Below are 22,103 nucleotides of genomic sequence, written 5' to 3'. Positions count from 1 at the left end.
CCTCCCAAGGTCAATGAGGTCAAGATAGAGTATTCTCTCCTCCAGCAACAAGATTTGCACTTCGTTCTTCTGAAATTCAGACCTGCAATATAGGCTTTCTTTGTAGTTGCAGAAACCCTAGATTTTTTGCATATGTGAGAGAGATTAGCCCAAAAACAATATTTTCTTCCTTCACTTCTCCTAGAACTTCGCTCTTTTTTTGTTCTGCTTCCCAACTACAGATCGAACTTCTTTTCTTGACATCGAACTTGTTGATAAGTGAGTGTGAAATGAGGTCGAACTGCTCCTTTATATAGCCTTTCCAAGGGGTAGAATTCCTTCCTTTAGGCTAACTTGAAGCTTCAAGGGCTGACTTGTACTTTGGAGGTCTCCAGGGCTTTCTAGACTCAGAAAGAAATTCTTTTACAATATATCTTTTGCTCGGAAAGGTTTTATAAACATGATGTTGACTCTCTTGACTCATGACAATAAATCCTATGACCTAACAAACCCTAGAAGCATGAAGAACATGCTTTTACCTAGAAGACCATCAATAAAGAGCATGAAACCCATGCTTTATAATAGTAACTTTTTATTTTCTTCTTTTGTTCATTACATAAGGTACACATCGAAATGAGTACAAGAACAATTATGAAGATTGAAACTAGTTACATTTCCAACAGAAAGATGATGAAGTGATAAGCCCAAAGCTCCAGAATGAGTTCGTAGCTTTGAAAAGTGCAATGAAGCCAAAAAGTAAACAATGAGGGCTTATGGTGTTAGGCCCATATAATACTAGTGATTCCCCCATTACTATTGTCATTGTATACCTTATTGTTATTATTGTGCCCCTATTGTCCCCATACTGTTATTAGTATGCCCCATAGAAACCCACTATTGTTATTTTTGTGTCTTTATGTTATCACTGTTATGTTGGCTTGATTACATTGTGACCCCTTAGACTCTTATATATAGAAGGGAGGTTTAGTCATTTGTATCATCCCAGAATTGTTCATTTGTGTAATGTAAAGGAGTTGCCCCTTCGAAGAGGCTGAATTCTAAGGCGTTGATCTATCTTTTCTATCTTTTTGTGAACTGGTTTCCTAACATTTGGTATCAGAGCTTTGGATTCTAGGGTTTTGCTGCTCCAAACAGGTCATCGTGGAATTTTCGCTGTAACTTTTTTCTGCTATGTTTAAGAAGCTAAAATAAAACCCATTTGGGCCGAAATCGTTCTGAACTTTGCGTCCGGATTTCAAATCTTGTCTCACTATATTTGCGGAAATATGATCCGAGAAATTTGGCATTTTTGCAGACTCCCGAATTACATTCCAAACAGGTGACCTGGGGAAAATCGTCATAACTTTTGTTTTGAGCATCAGATTGAAATTTCGTAAGAATTTTCAGAAAGAGGACGGCCTGTAGTTTTCTATGTATCAGTTTAAGGTACCAAGGTCGAAACAGTGACACATGGCACATTGTACAAGTTCGCTCTACTGAACTATTCTATAATTAGGTCACCATAGAAGATTTGGCATACCTCTTCCTTGGAGAATCCAATCTTGATCAAACTTGCGGGGTTAGAAAGATGACTCAAAGGGCTACAGTAGGACGAGATTTCAGATATTCGAAATCCGCAACTACAGAGATACAATAGATTCAATATCGAGCTCTTACAAAGGGAAAAAAAAGTGTGTAGTTTTTTTTAATTTTGCATAAAAGATTGGTTTGAAAAATTAGTTTGAAGGAATTCAAAGGGAATAGTGAAGAATTATTAGCATTAATTAATGCCCTGAAGAAAGAAAATGGAAACACCTAATAAGTAACCTAAAAGCTCTAGCATGACTCATGAAGAAGAGGAAGAAATACAACATGATACAGCAAAATTACAAGACCAAGTACAACAAATTTCACTCTCACTAAAGGTAAATGAAGCCAAGATGAATGGCGTGGAAGCTAATATGAATGGCATGCAAGTTAAGATGGATGGCGTGGAAGCTAAGATGGATGGTTTAAAGAAAGGCGTAGAAGCTAAGATGAATGGCATGGATGCTAAGATGAATGGCATGGATGCGACAAGATGGAAGAATTGAAGATAAATTTGAATAAGTTGCTACAAGAAATGGTCACTAATGGTGAAAGGGTAGTAAAGAAAACTCATGATGAGAACAAACGAAATGTTAATCATGATTTCATAGAATTTAATGTTGGATTGAAGACCCACCATGTTCCAAAAATTGATATGAGGAAGTTTGATGGCAAGAATCCCAGAACATGGATACTACAGATGGACCAATTTTTCGATCTCCATAATGTGCAAAACACACAAAAGGTACATATTGCAACTTTATATTTGGAACCAAATCAGTTTGTATGGTATCGATGGCTTTGCTCTCGTAAACAAATTGTCACTTGGGAAATTTTTACGGAAGAAATGATAGCACATTATGAGGATACAAAAAGCAACACCTTTTTTAGCCAATTGATAAATCTCAAACAAAAGGGTTCAATGATGGAGCAGATTGAGGACTTCAAAAATTGAACATAAGGGTAAAAGATATTCCAGAGAGACATAGGATTGATGTGTTCATAGGGACTTTAATGGACAATATCCAACATGAGGTTCGCCTTTGGGAACCTGATTCGTTGAAGAAGGAATTCAGGTTAGCAAGAAAAATGGAAAGCAAAATTATGGCAACGAGGAAGCCTACCACTCACAACTATAAAGATGGAAGTGTTGTTTCCCCTAACCTTCCACAACCTACAAGGTTGACACCACAACAATTGGAAGAAAAAAGAGCAAAAGGGATTTGTTACAGTTGTGATAGCAAATACACTAAAGGTCATAAGTGTGCTAAGAAGAAATTATTCTACATAGATTGTGAAGAGGAGAAAAAAAAAGAACAAGAAATGTCAAAAGAAGAGGATATACTCCAAGAACAAACCCTAGATAAAGAAGAAATGAATCTGACCATATCTTGTAATGCATTGGCTAGAATTACCACTCCTCAAACAATCAAGATGAAAGTACATATCAAGAAGAAAAAGGTAATAGTGTTGATTGATTCGCGAAATACCCATAATTTTATTCATTGTAAGATAGCAAAGGAATTGAATTGCTTCCTATATCCAGCACCAGAGTATCAAGTGATGGTTGCAAGTAGAGGAACCATAAATTTCTCTGGAAAGTGCCATAATATCAAGCTATCCATGGGAGAATATGTATTGAATAGCCCAATGCTTTTCATTCCAATGGGTGGTGTTGATGTTGTACTAGGAGTCCAATGGCTACAATCCTTGGGTACAATAGCTTTTAATTTTCAAGAACTTTTCATAAAATTTTGTGCGAAAGGAAACGAAGTTGAATTAAGGGGTATTGCAGGGAAACTGGGAAAGATAATCAGCTCTAACGGCATAACAAAGCTTCTAAAGAAAGAACAACGAGGTGTAATTGCACAATTATGTTCGCTAGAGGTTCCCACATCGAAATCGTCTATTTCTCCAGATATCCAAAAAGTCTTGGAGTCATTCCAAAGTATTTGAGACTCCCAAAGGTCTCCCACCTATTCGTGATCATAATCATGCTATTAATTTGATTCCAGGAAGTGTTCCTCCAAACATCAGGCCGTACAGATATCCCTATGCCCAAAAGAGTGAAATTGAACGTATGGTGGCAGAAATGCTAGAGGCTAGTATAATTCAACCTAGTCAAAGTTCTTTCTCTGCTCCAGTAGTATTGGTGCACAAGAAGGATGGATCATGGCGCATGTGTTCGGATGATAGGGAGCTCAACAAGCTCACTATTAAAGATAAATTCCCCATTCCTATCATTGATGAATTATTGGATGAATTGCATGGATCAATCCACTATCATCAAATCAGAATGAAGACTGAAGACATTCCGAAAACAGTGTTTAAAACTCATGAGGGTCATTATGAATTTTTGGTCATGCCTTTTGGCCTTGCCAATGCACCTTCTACATTTCAAGGTTTGATGAATTCCATTTTCAAACCCTTCCTTAGAAAAATTGTGTTAGTATTTTTTGATGATATACTAATCCTATGTTGCAGGGGAGCGCCCCCCCCTTCGAACCCGCTCCCAATCCGCGCTCTGGGCGGGAGCGGGTCGGGAGCCCGCTCCTGAAAAAAAAAATTCCACTCCCTGCCAATTTTGGAATCAATATCGGGAGCGTCGCTCCCAGAGTGAAAATTACAGCTCGGGAGCGATCAAGGAGCGATCGCTCCCGAGCTTTAAATTTTCGCTCTGGGAGCGATTCGACTGACGCAGGGAGCGATCCGGAGGAACAAATTAACAACAAAGGAAGAAAACAAAGAAAAACAACAAATAACAAACAAACAAAAATCGTGGACGCCAAAAAAAAACAAATAAAATATATAAATATATAATATATATATATATATATATATATATATATATATATATATATATATATATATATATATATATATAAATGTTTTAGAAACAAAATGGGGCCAAAAAATTTCATTATCACTTGAATGAGAGCAAGAGCAAAGGAGCGAGGAGGAACGAGGAGCAAGCGCCGAGAAGCAAGGAGCAAGCCTGCAAAGAGGTAAGTAACTTAGTAATTTAGTTAGTTTAGTTAGTTTAATTTAGTTTATTTAGTTTATTAACTTTATTTAGTAAAAAAATCATGAATCTAAATTAAATTAATTAATCTAAATAAATTAAATTAATTTGCAGATTCAAAAGCCTACAAATATCAAACATCATGGACCTAGCTATATTTCTTGGCATTTTCCTCTTCTTGGTCCCTTTTATGGTTATTATGGTGCTGGAGAGTAGGAAACAGAGGGGCCAAAATGAAGAGGGGGATGAAGAAGCTGGAGAAAGTCGATTTGATGAAAACCTCGGTGAGGAGGAGCTGGAGGAGGGTGAACATGACTCTCAAAAAACTAAACAAGACCAAACCCATTGTGGAAATATGTTAACAGGGCTGAAACAGGGAGAGGGGGTGGAACCACTAAATTTCATTGCCCCCATTGCAAAAATTATTACACAGGTTCATACACCCGTGCTAGACAACACCTCTGCGGGAAAAGGCCATGCGATGGAGACAAAGAAATAGGAATCAAAACTTGTCCAGCGATGTCAGCAGCGGATAGAGCCAAATACATAAGGGAAGAGGAGGAAGCTCAATACAAATCAAAAAAATCAAGGGGTTTCTTTGAACCAAGCTCACAACCACAAGCACAAAGAACTCCTTCAGCATCCTCCCAAGGCAGTGGATATGCAGGGTCATTAGCTTTAAGGTGTAGAACCATATCAGAGTTCCTTGATGGGGGGGTGTAGGAATGATGTGGATTCAAAGGTTTACAGGTTTCTCTATGCATGTGGGATACCATTCAATGTTCTTCGCTCACCTTGTTGGCACGAAATGGTTTCTTCCATAAATGATGCCCCTAAAGGATACAAGAGCCCTGGGTATGACAAGGCAAGAACCGTTGGACTTGATCATGAAAAAGAAAAAATATCACTTTCTTTGTATAGAATGACAAGTTCTTGGACTGACCATGGGGTGTCCATTGTATCTAATGGATGGAAAAATGTAAAAGGCAAGCCATTGATAAGTGTTCTTGTTGTGTCTGTTAGTGGTGCCATCTTTCTAACTACACATGATTACTCAGACAAGTTCAGGACCGCCATCAACATTGCAGAAGCATTACTTGAAACAATTGACCGTATTGGGCCATACAATGTCATCCAAGTCATCACTGATAATGCTGCTAATTGTCAAGCAGTGGGAGCAATTATTGAGGATAAATACCCCAACATATTTTGGTCTGGATGTTTGGTTCACCCATTGAACCTTCTGATGCATGATGTTGTCAAGAACAAAAATGCACAACACAAATGGATTGGTGATTTGTACAAGAAAGGCAAACAAATGATAAAATTTATTACAAATCATAGCAATACCCATGGCCTTTTCTGCAGTCACTCGAGATTGGAGTTGTTGAAGATTGCGAAGACCATATTTGATAGCTATTACCTCACCTTCAGGTGCCTTTTGAAGGTAAGAGAGTCATTGGCTAGCATGGTATCAAGTCCACATTGGCAGGTATTAAAGGAAAGGGCTACAAATGTAGCTGACAGGCGAGGTTTTGAACTGGTGGAGGAGTTCGCTCTTGATGGTTAGTTTTGGACAAATGTGAGGCAAGTATTGGATTTCACCAAGCCCGTTTATCAGATGATTCGGTTTGTAGATACAGACAAACCAGTGATTGGCGAGGTGTATGAGCAGATGGATACCATGTTGGGGCAAATAAAAGATATTGTTCATAACAGAGATCTTGACTTGTACAAACTGATTCACGATTGTGTGTGTGAACGGTGGAATAAACTTAATCTTCCACTACATTGCTTGGCGTATATCCTTACGCCAAATACTACTCTACATCTTGGTTGGGCCAACCTGCACCAAGGGGTGGGATTAGGACCAAACCCCATTTAGATGCAAAGGTAACTAGTGGATATTTGCAAGCATTAGAAAAGTTGATAACTGACAGGGACGAATGTGCAGCTGTGTGCCTTGAAATAGGCAAATACTTCAGTGGCACTGGTTTGTTTGGTAACTTCCATCCAGTGGAAGACAAAGATAGATTTGATTCTCTCACATGGTGGGAAACATATGGCGGCAAGGGACTTTTGCCAAAATTGGCAAAAAAAGTTCTTTCACAGGTTGTAAATACTTCTTCTGCAGAGAGGTGTTGGAGCACCTACAGCTACATACATAATGTGAAAAGAAACAGACTCAATGAAAACCGAGCAGAAAGCTTGGTTTATGTGCACTACAACTTGAGGTTGTTGAGTCATTACTGTGATCGGGCTTATGAGGATCCCACATATAAAATTTGGGACAATCACCCAGAGGATGACAATTTGGAGGATGGCATTGTACATCTTGAAGAACTGGAAGAGGAACTTATAAGGGATGAAGATGAAGCAGCTGCAGCAGCCATGCCACCTCCACCTCCACCATCCAGTAGCAGTGCTCGAGTTCCGAGTCTTGTTCCTTTGCTGTCGCCACCTCCATCTACACCCTCACGTGGAGGGCATGCGCCTTCTAGTTCTGGTCGTCGGTCTGTGTAGGAGACTCCTAGAAGACCAGCATGACTTGCTTATATTCCTGGTGACTCTCGTGGCAAGGGCCACATGTAGATTTACAGTTTACTTGTCCTTTCTAGTTTCTATTAGTTTTCATAACTGTTGAGTTTTGAGTCCTTGACTCTTGACTCTTGACTCTTTCACATCATAATGATATTTTTTGTAAACAATATATGACTGTGACAATGAAAATTTGAAGTTTGAAGTTGGCAATTATAACTCAATGGTAATGATTGTGAATTATGAATATGATGCTTCGTGAAAGACTAAAGTTGTTTCATTTCATTTCATTATTCATGTTTCATTTTATAACATTTCATTTCATGTTAACAGTTAGAAGTTAGGACTTAGAAATATTATAAGATATTACTTCTTGTAATGGTTAAACTTAGCTTACAAGTACAACTTTGGTGATCAATGATGATAAATGTTATATATTGAATTTTCAATTTTGAAAGCTTGAAGTTGAAATTTTAAGATTGAATTTGATGAATCATGATTCACAAGACTCAATATGTTGCAGTTGTAATATGTATTTTACTAACTTGTGGGCATGGTTGATGAATATTATAATTTCTAGATGATTGATGTGATATGGTTCAATGATCAATCTATGTTTTTTATGTTTTTATGTCTAATTCATCATTCTACATGCTTTTGTTGACATATATGTATCAAAAATTAAAAAATATAAAAATATATATTATATTTTTTTTAAAATCGCTCGGGATTCGCTCCCAAACCGGGAGCTTCTGAAAATGGTCGCTCCCACTCCCATTTTCGCTCCCGCTCCCCGCTTCCGCTCCCGCTCCCAAGTAACATAGTAATAATCTACAACAAGTCCTGAAAGGATCATGTTGAACATGTTGACAGGGTGCTCAAACTATTGAAGGAGAAACAATTATATGCAAAAAGCTCCAAATGTTTCTTTGGAGTACAAGAGGTGGAATATCTAGGTCATATTGTATCTCATGAAGGTGTTAAGGTAGACCCTAGCAAAATTAAAGCCATTAAGGAATGGAAAATCCCCACATCCATAAAGCATCTGCGAGGATTTCTTGAGTTGACAAGGTATTATCGCAAGTTTGTTAAAAATTATGGGAGCATAGCAGCACCTCTAACAACATTATTGAAGAAAGATGCATTTTCATGGACTCCAAAAGCAATCCTTCGAACATCTTAAAGAGGCAATGTGCCAAGCACCGATCTTAGCTACGCCAGACTTCACAAGAACCTTTATTGTGGAATGTGATGCTTCAGGGAATGGAATTGGTGCTTTTTTAATGCAAGATGAAAGACCCATTGCTTTCGAAAGTCGTCCAATCAAGGGAAAGTATTTACACAAAGCTATTTATGAGAAGGAAATGTTGGCAATACTACATGCATTTAAGAAATGGCGACCCTACCTAATGGGACGACACTTCAAGGTAAAAACGGATCATGATAGTCTTAAATACTTTTTAGAACAAAGATTATCCTCTGAAGAGCAACAAAAATGGGTCACAAATATGTTGGGTTATGACTTTGAAATCATCTACAAAAAAGGGAAGAAAAATGTTGTGGCAGATGCACTCTCAAGAAAGGATGAGGATGTAGAAGCATTGTTGTGCACCATTTCTATTATCCAACTAGATTGGATAAATGAAGCAAGGGAGGAATGGAAGAATGACGAAGAAGTGTAGGCACTCATTCGAAAGTTCCAACAAGATACCAAAACATCTGATTCATTTAGCTAGAAAAATGATTCGTTATGGTTTAAAGATCGCTTATCCCTATGTAAGAATTCCCAACTCAAACAAAAGATTCATATGGAATTGCACACTTCTCCCTTAGGAGGGCACTTCGGATTTTTAAAAACTTACCACAAGGTTAAAAAAGAATTTTTTTGGGATGGCCTTAAATTGGATATTCAGAAGTTTGTGGCGGAATGTTTGGTTTGCCAACAAAATGAAGTTGAAACAATTAAAACCCCAGGTCTATTACAACCTTTATCCATTCCAAGCCAACGTTGGGAGGAGGTTTCAATGGATTTTATCACAAGTTTACCCAAGTCCGAAGGAAAGAGTGTCATCGTGGTGGTAGTTGACAGACTTACCAAGTATGCACACTTTTGTGCATTATCACATCCATTTAAAGCCAGTACAATTTCTACTACGTTTATGGAAACAATTCAAAAGCTACATGGAAACACAAAGATTATTGTAAGCGATAGAGATCACATTTTCACTGGAAATTTTTGGACAGAATTATTTTCTTGTCTCGGTACTCAGTTAGCTCATAGCTCATCTTATCATCCTCACTCTGATGGGCACACTGAGATAGTAAACAAATGTTTGGAAGGATATTTATGTTGCTTTGTATAAGATAAACAAACACAATGGGTTAAATGGTTGCCTCTAGCTGAATGGTGGTATAACACTTCCTTCCATACTATAGCAAAAATGACCCCATTTATGGCACTTTATGGATATCATCCACCATCCATCACATCATATTTAAGAGAAAATTCTAAGGTTCAAGCAGTGGAACATCACATCGAGCATCAACAACAAGTTCTGCAACTCTTAAAGGATAACCTCACGTTGGCGCAAAATAGAATGAAACAACACGCAGATCAACATCGCAGCGAAAGAAGTTTTGATGTAGGTGGCTGGGTATTCCTATGACTACAACCATATAAACAAATGTCCCTCAAGCAAGCTAAGAAGGATAATAAATTATCACCAAAGTATTATGGTCCGTACAAGGTGTTGGAAAAGATTAGTCCTATGGCATACAAATTGGAGCTTCCTGCAGCTTCCCGAGTACACCCAGTTTTCCATGTTTCATGTTTAAAGAAGTTTATAGGTGACAAGCTCCCAATTCAAACAATATTGCCAGAACTTGACGAGGAAGGAAAAATCATATTGGAACCAGAAGCAGTCACAGAAACAAGAACTCGACAACTATGAAATCGATCAATTTCGGAGTATCTCATCAAGTGGAAGAACTTATCCGCTGAAGATTCCACATGGGAGGATGAGAATTGTATACAGAAGCATCCAGAACTACTCAAGCGTTGAGGACAATGCTTTTCGGAAGGAGAGGGGCATGTTAGGCCCCTATAATACTAGTGATTCCCCCATTACTATTGTCATTGTATCCCTTATTGTTATTATTGTGCCCCTATTGTCCCCATATTGTTATTAGTATGTCCCATAGAAACCCACTATTGTTATTTTTGTGCCTTTATGTTATTACTATTATGTCGGCTTGATTACATTGTGACCCCTTAGACTCCTATATATAGAAGGGAGGTTTAGTCATTTGTATCATCAAAGAATTTTTCATTTGTGTAATGTAAAAGAGGTTGCCCCCTCGAAGAGGTTGAATTCTAAGGCATTGATCTATCTTTTCTATCTTTTTGTGAGCTGGTTTCCTAACATGTGGGTAGATATTTGAAAGTAGTAGTTCTGATGTGGAAAAATTGATTGATGTGTTTATAACTTTATAAACACTAGCCTACAATTAAATGGCATGATAATCTGAAAGGATCTCCACATACCAGTTACCACTCGAGCATGCACCTGAATCAAAATGCCTTGGGGAAATAGTTGAAGAGGCTTTGAATATTTAAAGCAAGGAATCCAATCAAAATAATAATAAAATATGCTAAGCACGGTTGTTTGGAAGGGTAAGTCTAAGGGAGATGGTAGTAGGGCTATGCCTTCTAGAATAGAGAAATGGGTGCATTTTGAAAACAAGACAGATTTTGACAGTGAAACTTTTAAAATTTCAAGAAACAAGGAAACAGCTTATCTACTATAGAGGTAATAATAAGAAAATTTCTTATAGACATAACGTGCAGATAATGTACGGGAAGGAACTTTCAAATTTTCATTTCCTAATTGTTGCTTATTTATTGTTTTGTGGATAACATTTTAATGTTTCAACTCCTTGTGCCAGCCCATGCCTAAGATGAAAACGCAATTAACAATTTGCTTTTAAAGACTACAAGGAAACATCCGGAAAAATATATAATTTCCATATTGAGGAAAGGTTTCCTATATAAAATGAGATCCATGCCAAATGTTCCAATTACATAGTAGCAACAAGGAGAAATGGTATAAACAAGTTACACAATACAACATGCTACCAAATCACCAATGCAACTAGAGCCAAATCGAAATGATGGAAGGAAAAGCATTGTAATTTAGAATATAAAATATATGAAAAGGATGAAAATTGGCCACTGATTATTGAGATTGATAGTTGTTACTAAAAAATATTTGAAAATTATAAGTAATTGTGTTTTGGGGTATAAATATGTAAAAGAAAGATGGACTAGGGGTTGAGCACCAAGTATTGTAGTTAGTGGATGTCTGATTTGTGAAAAATTGATAAAAATATCGCTTATTGCAATCAACCGGTAATTATCCAATGTATTTAATTCTAAGCAAAATTATTTTACTGCAAATACTAAATAAAAACATGATTGCAATATTCATAAAAATAAACTGCGAAAACTCTGATAGAAAACCAATCACAAAATGGACACAATATTTTCGAACAAAACATCCCTGGAAAAACCCCGAAGGGAAAACCAGTTCTTCATATCTAAGGGTTTTATTATTAATCTTTAGCAAATTCTACAATTGTTAATATTACAACTGCTTGACAAACCATGGCAAAGCTCCGGAAAAACATTTCTTCACCTCCAGAGTCCACAAATCAATCTGACCACTAGAAGGCTTATGGCCTCCCTCTGCAACCTGACATGGCCTCTCCTGGCAATCTCGTATGGCCTCCTCCTGACAATCTCGGCCTCTCTGTGTGCAGAATAACTCAGGGAGAATTCCTCCTCCGGATCTCAAAAACTAGAAAAATATCAATGAAAGAAAACTCTGAAAATATTCACTGCTTCAACTGCTGCCGAAACCCTCACTAGTGTCAAACCCCATGCTATCATTGTGCTCTCTTCTTTGCAATGAATGATCTCCAAGACTTCCCCTCGATTTCCTTTATAATCTCTCGTTGAGAAATCAACGGCCAAGATCTAGCTCTGAAATGATCTAATTGATGGCTAAGATCACTTAAAAGCTTTAATAGAAGTCTCTAGAGGAAAATCAACCATGTCTCAATTATTACTAATTAATTAATCTATTTCCCTAAGTTAAAACTTAGAAAAGTAATTAAACTGGTTAATTAATTTAATTAAAACATTTATATTCAAAGATTAACTTGGGCTTGGAAATATTTTCTGCTCTTGTGCTCCTAGACTCATTGACACCACCTAAGGCTAGAACACACATCCAAGCTACATCAACCAACATGATTTGATATAAGTCATTCAACCTTTGAGTCAGAGAGAAATTTGACAATTAGAAGTAATTGTGTTTCACAGTATATATGTAAAAGAAATATGGAATAGGAGGTGAGCACCAAGTCTTCTAGTTATTGGATGTCTGCTGTGATATTAGGCATTCAACCTTTGAGTCATGGAGAAATTTATGATCAGAAATGGGTAGGTGGTGTCCATGTACCATGATTGCATTTTGTTGATAGTATAACTTTGTTATAGGCCTCATTTATAATTATTGTTATAATAAGTATGGAGCAGGCACTGCTATAAGCAGTATTTATGGAACCAAGCTTACAGAATGCAGAAACCGCATGTCTCTGCAATGGGCATACCTCTGTGTGCGTAATGTCAGTTAATGGATTTTGTTTCATCATAATTATAGCTAGCTGACTTTTACAAATAGACATCTACAAATTGGCCTGCGGTTCTTTCCTTCCTCTTTCTTTTGTAACTTCTCTGTAATTGGGAGTCTACCTATTGAACCTAACTGCCTTCTTTATCTGGCTCTTAAGCCAGCAAGCGTGCAGACACTGCTTGCGCTTATCTGATGATATTAATCTATCCTTCATCTCTTCTAGTTATTTTCTTTATTCACAGCAAAGAAAAAATTAGTATGTGGCCTTTTACCACACTAGTCTCGACTCCCTAAATATCCCATTTTATAGGACAAGACATTCCTGGCAAATTTTTAGGATATGTTGACACATGATAGGAATAGAATATGGTTTGTGATATAGAAGATAATAAATAGAAATGTGCTTGCAGAAAGGAACCTTTAATACTAGGTTGTGACAATATGCAACTAGATGGAAACAAAAAACTTGAATGTGTAATAAAGTTTTAAACTACCTCCTCATACTCAGTGGCAATGGAGAGCAAGCACTAGCATTGTTAGTAGAATCCTTCCAAGGACTTAAGAGTTCTGCCTTGTGCATAGAACAACAAGAAGCAACTCATCATCTTAGACCCAGTGACAGCAAAACAAGCTATAACTTTAGAGCCTGGGAAAGCATCACATCTGTTGCTGTGGCTCTTTTCTTGATAAACACAAATAGGGATTAGTAAAACAATCCATTTGTTTATATGGCTCTTTTCTTGATGAAACACAAAGTATGGTAGAGCCCTCATAAAGCAAGAGATATTTGGAGGAATGCATAAACCTCAGAGACCAATATAACAGCAGCTCCAATGGAGGATCGGTGTAGTTAAATTGCTTGTTGGTTATGAAGTTTGTGTCTAAAACTAGATTAGTTATGCAGAGAAAATCTTATCGGCTAGCATCACAACATATTTTAGCATTTTTTTTCAAAAATTAAATTCATCAATAACCAATTTTTTAATTGGTGGTCATTTTCTTTCCATATTTAATATCAAATTTATAATGGCTAAATTAGACATAAAATGATACTGAGAGATTTGTAGTATTTCTACTTTTATTGGCTCAAAAGATTCATAAAAATCTACACTTGTTAAATTTGGCAAGTATGGCCAAAATCCACCTTGGACAGCTCATATGATTGAGATGATATTTTTATTGGATTCCTCCTTCTGAGAGGTGCAGGATTGATCTAAAGATCATATCATTCTGACAAAAACTTATAATGGCCAAATTAGACATAAAATGATACTAAAGAGATTTGTAGTATTTCTACTTTTATTGGCTCAGAAGATTCATAAAAATCTACACTTGTTAAATTTGGCAACTAGGGCCAAAATCCACCTTGGACAGCTCATATGATTGAGATGATATTTTTATTGGATTCCTCTTTCCTAGAGGTGCAGGATTGATCTAAAGATCATATCATTCTGACAAGTAGAAATGGAATTATGAATTTATTTCTTCTATGGACAAATTGTCAAGGTCAGCCAGAAGTCTAATGTAGGCTCATGAAGCCCAACATACGTGTCTCTTCACCCTCAACGTTGTGTATAAATAGAAGAGGCATTTTCCTCATTTTGGACATCATCTCAACACATCTTTCTCTCTCCTCTCCTCATTGGTTTGTACAGCAAAGGAGCAGCTCTTCTTCTTCATGCGTTGACTTGGGTTGACCAAAAATTTCAGGCTGGAATTAAAGGACTGTTTTTGGGCCATCTGCAGCAGCGTTGACCAAGGTTCAAACTCTCTCCTTTGACTGTGTTTTTCAAGCTGGAAATCTGATTTCCTTAGGCCGCATCTCCTGGCACAGAAATCAAGGCATTTGTTGTTGTTTGACCTATGTTAACCGCAGAGTTCACTGTGCGTTGACCGAGTTTGACCAAATTTTTCAGGACTGTTTTGGGCTGATTCGGACTATCTTTGGAGGCTGAGTTGACTGGGTTTGACCGAGCTAATTAGAAAGAGACTTGACCAGCATTGACTTTCTGGTTAGGGAATCATGTTGACTGTTGTTTGACTGGACTGTTTTGCAGTGACTGGGCAAGTAAATTTTGTATGATGTACTCTCTCTCTCTACTGAACTTTTGAAGAATAATAAGAAGATTTGATCAAAGGGTTTTCCCCACATTGGGGCTTTTACCTGGCATCCGCCAATATTGTGTCCTCTTGTCTTGGCTTGTCTTCTGCATATTGTTTATGTTTTATCTTCATTTACTATCAATGTTTATGTGATTGCTAATCTGGAAATTGATATTGGGCTAATAAGAAAAATTGAAGTAAACTGCTCTAAAGCATAGAACATACCATTGTTATCTAAAATTAACATGGTATCAAAGGTGAGATGAAGACAAAGCCCAAGCAAGAGTGAGAAAAGCAATCACTGAGATTTGTTGGACAAAGACAAGATTCAATGGCATCCTTATCTTACTTCAAATTTGATGACAAGCTCAATGATAAGTCTGATTATCATGCATGGAAGATGTCTCTTGACTTAACTTTGGAAGAGCATGATGTTATGGACTATGTGCAGGGAAGATTGTTGAACCTCCTTCAAATGCATCGGCTACCGCTAAGACAAAGTACAAGAAAGGTGAAGTCAAAGCTAAGAAGATCATAGGGATTCTATTCAAAAGCATTTAGTTGCTTACATCTCTGATTTGGGCACATCTAAGGAGATGTATGACAAGTTGGTTAGCATGTTTAAAGCTAGCAATGCAAACCAAGTCCTCTTTCTCAAGAACAAGTTGAAGGACATAAAGAAGGGACGAAGAAAAGATATCCAATACTACTTCATGAGGATCACTGAAATAAAAAATGATCTACTATCAATTGGAAAATTTGTAGCTCACTCTCATTGCCCTTGGAGGTCTCCTTCGTGAATGGGATGTGTTCAACACTACTATCCTCAACAATGACCGGATTCCAGGTTTTGATGAATTGTTGACTAGATGTACTCAAGAAGAAACAAGGATGATATAGAGAGACATGCCTTCAAATAGGAATGCCTACTGCATTCTCCGCTCATGCTAAAAAAGAAGAACAATGCATGTTCAAAGAAGCAATGTCAAGGAAGACTGAGATTCAAAGACGGAAGAAAGAGTAGATGTTTCATTTGTAACAGGTTTGGCCACTATGTTAGGGAATGTCCTAATAAAAGCGCTACACCTCGAGATGATGACAACAACAACCGCAACAATTTTAGGGGCAACAACAATTAAAGGAATGGCAGGTTCAACAACAAAGGAAAAAGGAATGCTCCCGCTATACAACATGGAAATGGTTGACCTCCCAAAAGATCAAGAAACTCCAGGTATGATGAATCTAATGTTGTAGATAACAAGAAAAAAGAATTTTATCTTATATCTGCCCTCTCTACTGCCTCTCCTCCAGATACCTCGGGAAATTGGTTCATTGATAGTGGTGCCTCAAGGCACTTCACTGGGTGTAAGGAAGCTCTTTCAAATCTGATAGAAAATGATACAAATTTGGAAATCATTCTTGAAGACAATGCCACCTATCCCGTGAAAGGAGTTGAGAATGTTACTCTTCAATTGAATCAAGGCAACACCATTCATCTACAAGAAGTACTATATGTACCCGATCTAAAGAAGAACCTGGTATCTATCTCGGCGATGAAGGACAAACGATTCAAGGTGGCATTCATTGATGGAAAGGTATGTGTTTGGAAAAGAAATTTCAAAGAAGCATTTACTCTTGGATTCAAGATAGATAGCTATATCAAGTTGGAGGAAGTCCATTGAAAGATATGTCTTGCGACACATCTCTTCAATTCAAATTATGACACTGAAGGTTTTCTCATCTTCATTATAAATCCCTACCCGATGCAAGGAAGATGGTGACAAGTATGCCCGAATTTAAATTAGAACATTAAGGTGTTCGTCAAGAATGTGTCGAAGAAAAACATACAAGGGGACCATTCCCCTCAAGTGATATCAAGACTACCGATATTTTGTAATTGGTTCATTCTGATCTATCTGGTATGTTGCTTGTAACATCTTTGGGAGGATATTTGTATTATGCTATCTTTGCGGATGACTTCTCTCGCAAAACTTGGATTTATTTCTTGAAGAAGAAGGACGAAGTGTTCACATGGTTCCACTCTTTCAAAGCCTTGGTCGAAAATCAAACAGGGAAGAAGATCAAAATATTGAGGACCGATAATGGAACCAAATATGAATCAAATGAGTTCAATAACTATTGCGGAGAAGTTGCCATTAAGAGGGGGATTACTACCGCATATACTCCTGAGCAAAATGGAGTTGTTGAAAGGAAGAATCGTTCTATTATAGAATCCACCTGTGCCATGCTTCGTGATCAAAGCCTTCTGAAATTCCTATGGGGGGAAGCTTCCAACACTGTCGTGTATGTTCAAAATAGATGCCCTCATCAAGCATTGGACTCCAAAACTCTCGAAGAAGTTTTCACCTGTAAGAAACTTGATGTTTCTCACTTTAGAATTTTTGTTAGCCCCATGTATTTTCATGTGCCAAAAGAAAAGAGAAGAAAATTTGATGCATCTGGAAAGAAAGGAACATTTGTGGGCTACAGTGAAACTTCAAAGGCATATAGAATGTATGTGCTTGATCAAAGAGAAGTAGAAATAAGTCATGATGTCACCTTCGATGAAGATGCTGCCCTTGGGAAGATTAAGAACCTTCCTATTCCAAGAAAGGACAAAGAAGAAGATACAGGAAAGCAAGGAGAACCGCAAGATGAGTCGATGCCTGATGCTGAAGGACCGATGGATCCCATTGATCCACCTCCCATGAGCCCTCCTCCTCAAAAAGGAGACCCTCATGGCTTAGGGACACTCTCGAAGATGCCGAGAGACATATTGCACCAAGGGGGACATTTTGTGAAAGTAAGAAGTCGAATAGGTACCAAGGGTACTTAGCTGCCATGAGCACCATTGTTCAAACTGAGCCTTGCACATTCGAAGAAGTTGTGAAGCACCAAGTTTGGAAGGATGCTATGAACGAAGAGTATGAGTCAATTATGAAGAATGATGTCTGGGATGTGGTCCCTAGACCCAAGGATAAATCTGTTGTCACCTCGAAATGGCTCTACAAGATCAAGCATGGAGCTGATGGAAGTGTTGAAAAATTCAAGGCCAGGTTTGTTGCTCGAGGCTTCTCTTAAAAGGAAGGTGTGGACTATGATGAGATATTTGCACCAGTTGCCCAATATACCACCATTTGTTCAATCATTGCCCTTGCTGTCTCTCAAGGATGGAATTTACATCAAATGGATGTTAAGACCACCTTATTGCATGGTTCACTTAAGGAGGAAGTCTTTGTAGAACAACCTGAGGGGTTCGAAGTTCTAGATCAAAACACACAAGTATGCAAGTTGAATAAATCCCTCTATGGGTTGAAGCAAGCTCCCCAGGCTTGGTATGAGAGGATCAACAGCTATCTAATTAAGCTGGGTTTTACAAGAAGTGATGTTGATCCGAACCTTTATTTCAAGGTTGAAAATGATAGACCTCTCATCTTGGTACTTTATGTGGACGATCTCTTTCTAACAGGTGCACACCATCTTATTTACCAATGCAAGAGGGAGTTGGCTTCTGAATTCGAGATGAAGGACCTAGGATTGATGCACTACTTCCTAGACTTGGAGGTCTGGCAAAAGCCAGGTGAAATTTTCCTTTCCCAATGAAAATACATTGTGAAGCTACTTGAAAGATTTGGGATGGTGGATTGTAAGTATATGACTACTCCGATGGAACTTAACTTCAAGAAGTTATGCGGAAATGTTACTGGGCCCGATTTGGGAAATCCTTCTGAGTATCCTCAACTCGTGGGGGCCCTGATGTTCTTGGTGAACTCCCGTCCGGACATATGCTTTGCAGTAAATACATTGGGTCGATTTATGGTCGAGCCTCATCACATACATTGGATTGCTGCCAAGAATCTCTTGAGATATATTCGGGGCACAATCACCTATGGATTGAGATACACTGCTGGGAATTTGAGGCTCCATGGTTATTCTGATGCTAACTAGGCTAGCAGCGAGGTGGATCGTAAGAGCACATCAGGATGTTGTTTCTCACTAGGTTCTACTTCGATATCCTGGATGAGTGGGAAGCAGAAATCAGTTGCTTTGAGCATCACCAAGGCCAAATATATTGTTGCTAGTATGGCCTCTTGTGAAGTTGTTTGGTTGAGGAAGCTCTTTAGTGAGTTGTTTGGGCATGTGCTGGATAACACTGTGATCTATTGCGACAACCAAATTGGGATTCATCTTTATGAGACTCGTGTTTCATGACCGCTCCAAGCATATTGATATCAGGTACCACTTTATCTGGGATATGGTACAATGGGGAGCAATAAGGCTCCATCACATTGGGACTGATGAACAGGTCGCAGATATTCTTACAAAACCCCTCGGAAAGGTCAAATTCTTAACCTTCCATGAATGACTTGGAGTCGTGGAGAGACACTCTTATGAGGGTCTCGTTTGAGTTGGATATTGAGCTCTGGGAGCTCCAGGGGTCTTGGGGTACTTCTTGGAGCTATGAGCGACCATAGAGTGAGTGGTTCACCTTCCCCTAGTGGTGCGCTGTGTACAGGGTGAGTGGTTCACCTTCCCCTGTGATACCCCATGATGGTTGATATATGCATAGGATGAGTGGTTCACCTTCTCCTATGGCATATGAGCAGGATGAGTGGTTCACCTTCTCCTATGGCATATGAGCAGGATGAGTGGTTCACCTTCTCCTATGGCATATGAGCAGGATGAGTGGTTCACCTTCTCCTGTCGATACATCCTACCCATGCAGTCTGGGACTCATGGGAAGTACCTCTCATCTGGCCAATGAGTTGGGAAATGAGGATAGGGACCATAGTACTATCGATGGACGCATCGTGTACTACCATACTCCCTATGCTAGGATGTTTGATATTGATCTGGGATCAATGGAGACTGACTTCAGGTCAGTGGAGAGTGGTATGATACACTCTCGATCATTTCTTCTTCATTATTTCTTCATGGTTCAGCAGAGTAGAGCAGGGATGTCAGAGATGGTACAGATTGACAGATGGTTTGGCAGGTGGATTTCTCCCTAGTTGAGAGGGAGTGTTAAATTTGGCAACTAGGGCCAAACTCCACCTTGGACAGCTCATATGATGGAGATGATATTTTTATTGGATTCCTCTTTCCGAGAGGTGCAGGATTGATCTAAAGATCATATCATTCTGATAAGTAGAAATGGAATTATGAATTTATTTCTTCTATTGACAAATTGTCAAGGTCAACCAGAAGTCTAATGTAGGCTCGTGAAGCCCAACAGATGTGTCTCTTCACCCTCAATGTTGTGTATAAATAGAAGAGGCATTTTCCTCATTTTGGACATCATCTCAACACATCTTTCTCTCTCCTCTCCTCATTGGTTCGCACAGCAAAGGAGCAGCTCTTCTTCTTTGGGCATTGACTTGGGTTGACCAAAAATTTCAGGACTGTTTTTGGGCCATCTGCAGCAGCAATGACCGAGGGTCAAACTCTCTCCTTTGACTGTGTTTTTCAGGCAGGAAATCCGATTTTCTTAGGCCGCATCTCCTGGCACAGAAATAGAGGCAGTTGCTATTGTTTGACCTATGTTGACCACAGGCCCTTTACCACAGGGTTGACTACGTTGACCAAATTTTTCAGGACTGTTTTGGGCTGATTCAGACTGTCTTTGGAGGTCGAGTTGACTGGGTTTGACCAAGCTAATTTGGAGAAGACTTTCTGCTGGTTTGACCATTGTTGACTTTTTGGTTAGGCATCCTGTTTACTGTTGTTTGACTGGACTGTTTTACAGTGACTGGGCAAGTAAATTTTGTATGATGTACTCTCTCTCTGCTGAACTTTTGAAGAATAATAATAAGGTTTGATCAAAGGGTTTTCCCCACATTGGGGTTTTTTCCTGGCATCCGCCAAATATTGTGTCCTCTTGTCTTGGCTTGTCTTCTGCTTATTGTTTATGTTCTATCTGCATTTACTATCAATCTTTATGTGATTGCTAATCTGGAAATTGATGTTGGGCTAATAAGAAAAATTGAAGTAAACTGCTCTAAAGTACATACCATTGTTATCTAAAATTAACAACACTTCTACAGAATATTTCAGTCCTTAATATTTTCCCTGTCACAGATTGTGAATCGTTTGAAGAATTGAATTATAACTTTACTATATATTATTAATTATATTTGATTAGAGTGATCTTTATTGTCTTTATACTAGGCCTTCGCTGATTCACATTTGTCCCTTTGTAGGGTTTTATGGCACCCTAAGTGTCAAAGTACTCATCCCACTAGAAAGTACTAATCATCCCACCAGAGCATTCATTGGCATTCAAAAAGGGCTAATGGATATCATAACAGTTCCCTTCCTTATGACCAGTCAAGATGGGGGTACATGTGTCGCCCTCGAATTTTGGGTGTAAAGCATGTAATATTGGTAGAACCATGGCCTTCTAGCTATTGGGAATCCAATCTTTGTGTTTTCAGAAGTAACTGACTTGTTGCAACCTAACCAACCTGAAATTGACAGTGAACCATCACAAGAGAATATAAATGATACTATTTATAAGGTTTGACTTATATATCTAGTTTTAGAGAACTCAGAAATCCAAGTTACAGATAAGAAGAGGTGTACCCCTAGTAAATCTACCTATTTCTTGTAATAAAGAGATTTCCAATCATTTCAATCCACATAATCAACCATTCTACAATTCTAGTTCGGAGTAAAATTTAACCCTTGATGCATGGAAATAGAGGAATCTATAGTATACAAATCCAGAAATTTCTCCAAAAAGCTGTATCAAAGAAACAAACATTAAACGTGAAGTATTCTATGCTTTAAACAACAAACCTGGTGAATAGGAGGGTACATTGAGTTACTACAGATAGGGTAGTCAAGAAGCTCATGTACACCATTTGTCAGAGATATACCACCTTTACCAGAAGATGCAGCTGTAGATTTAGTTGGGGAATCAATGTCTCTATCACCCCTATTAATGGTGATATCCGAATCTAAAGAACCTAATTCAGATATCTCCCTGCAGTCACTTCCCTGAGACATGTTGCAATTCAAGATAATTTGCAAAACCACACCCTAGTGTCTGATTCTCGAAAGTCAAATCACCACTATATCTTTTCACATCTTTGTTGAATGACTTAGGCTTTCACCCTTTATTATTCGAACAAAAGGATATAACCTGCAAACACCACAAACAGTCAATCAGCATTTGC

The sequence above is a fragment of the Pinus tabuliformis genome, chromosome 7, assembly GCF_031772625.1.
Source record: "Pinus tabuliformis cultivar Carrire ecotype Pingquan chromosome 7, CPIR1, whole genome shotgun sequence".
In the NCBI taxonomy this organism is placed as follows: domain Eukaryota; kingdom Viridiplantae; phylum Streptophyta; class Pinopsida; order Pinales; family Pinaceae; genus Pinus; species Pinus tabuliformis.
This window is presented reverse-complemented; position numbering follows the sequence as displayed.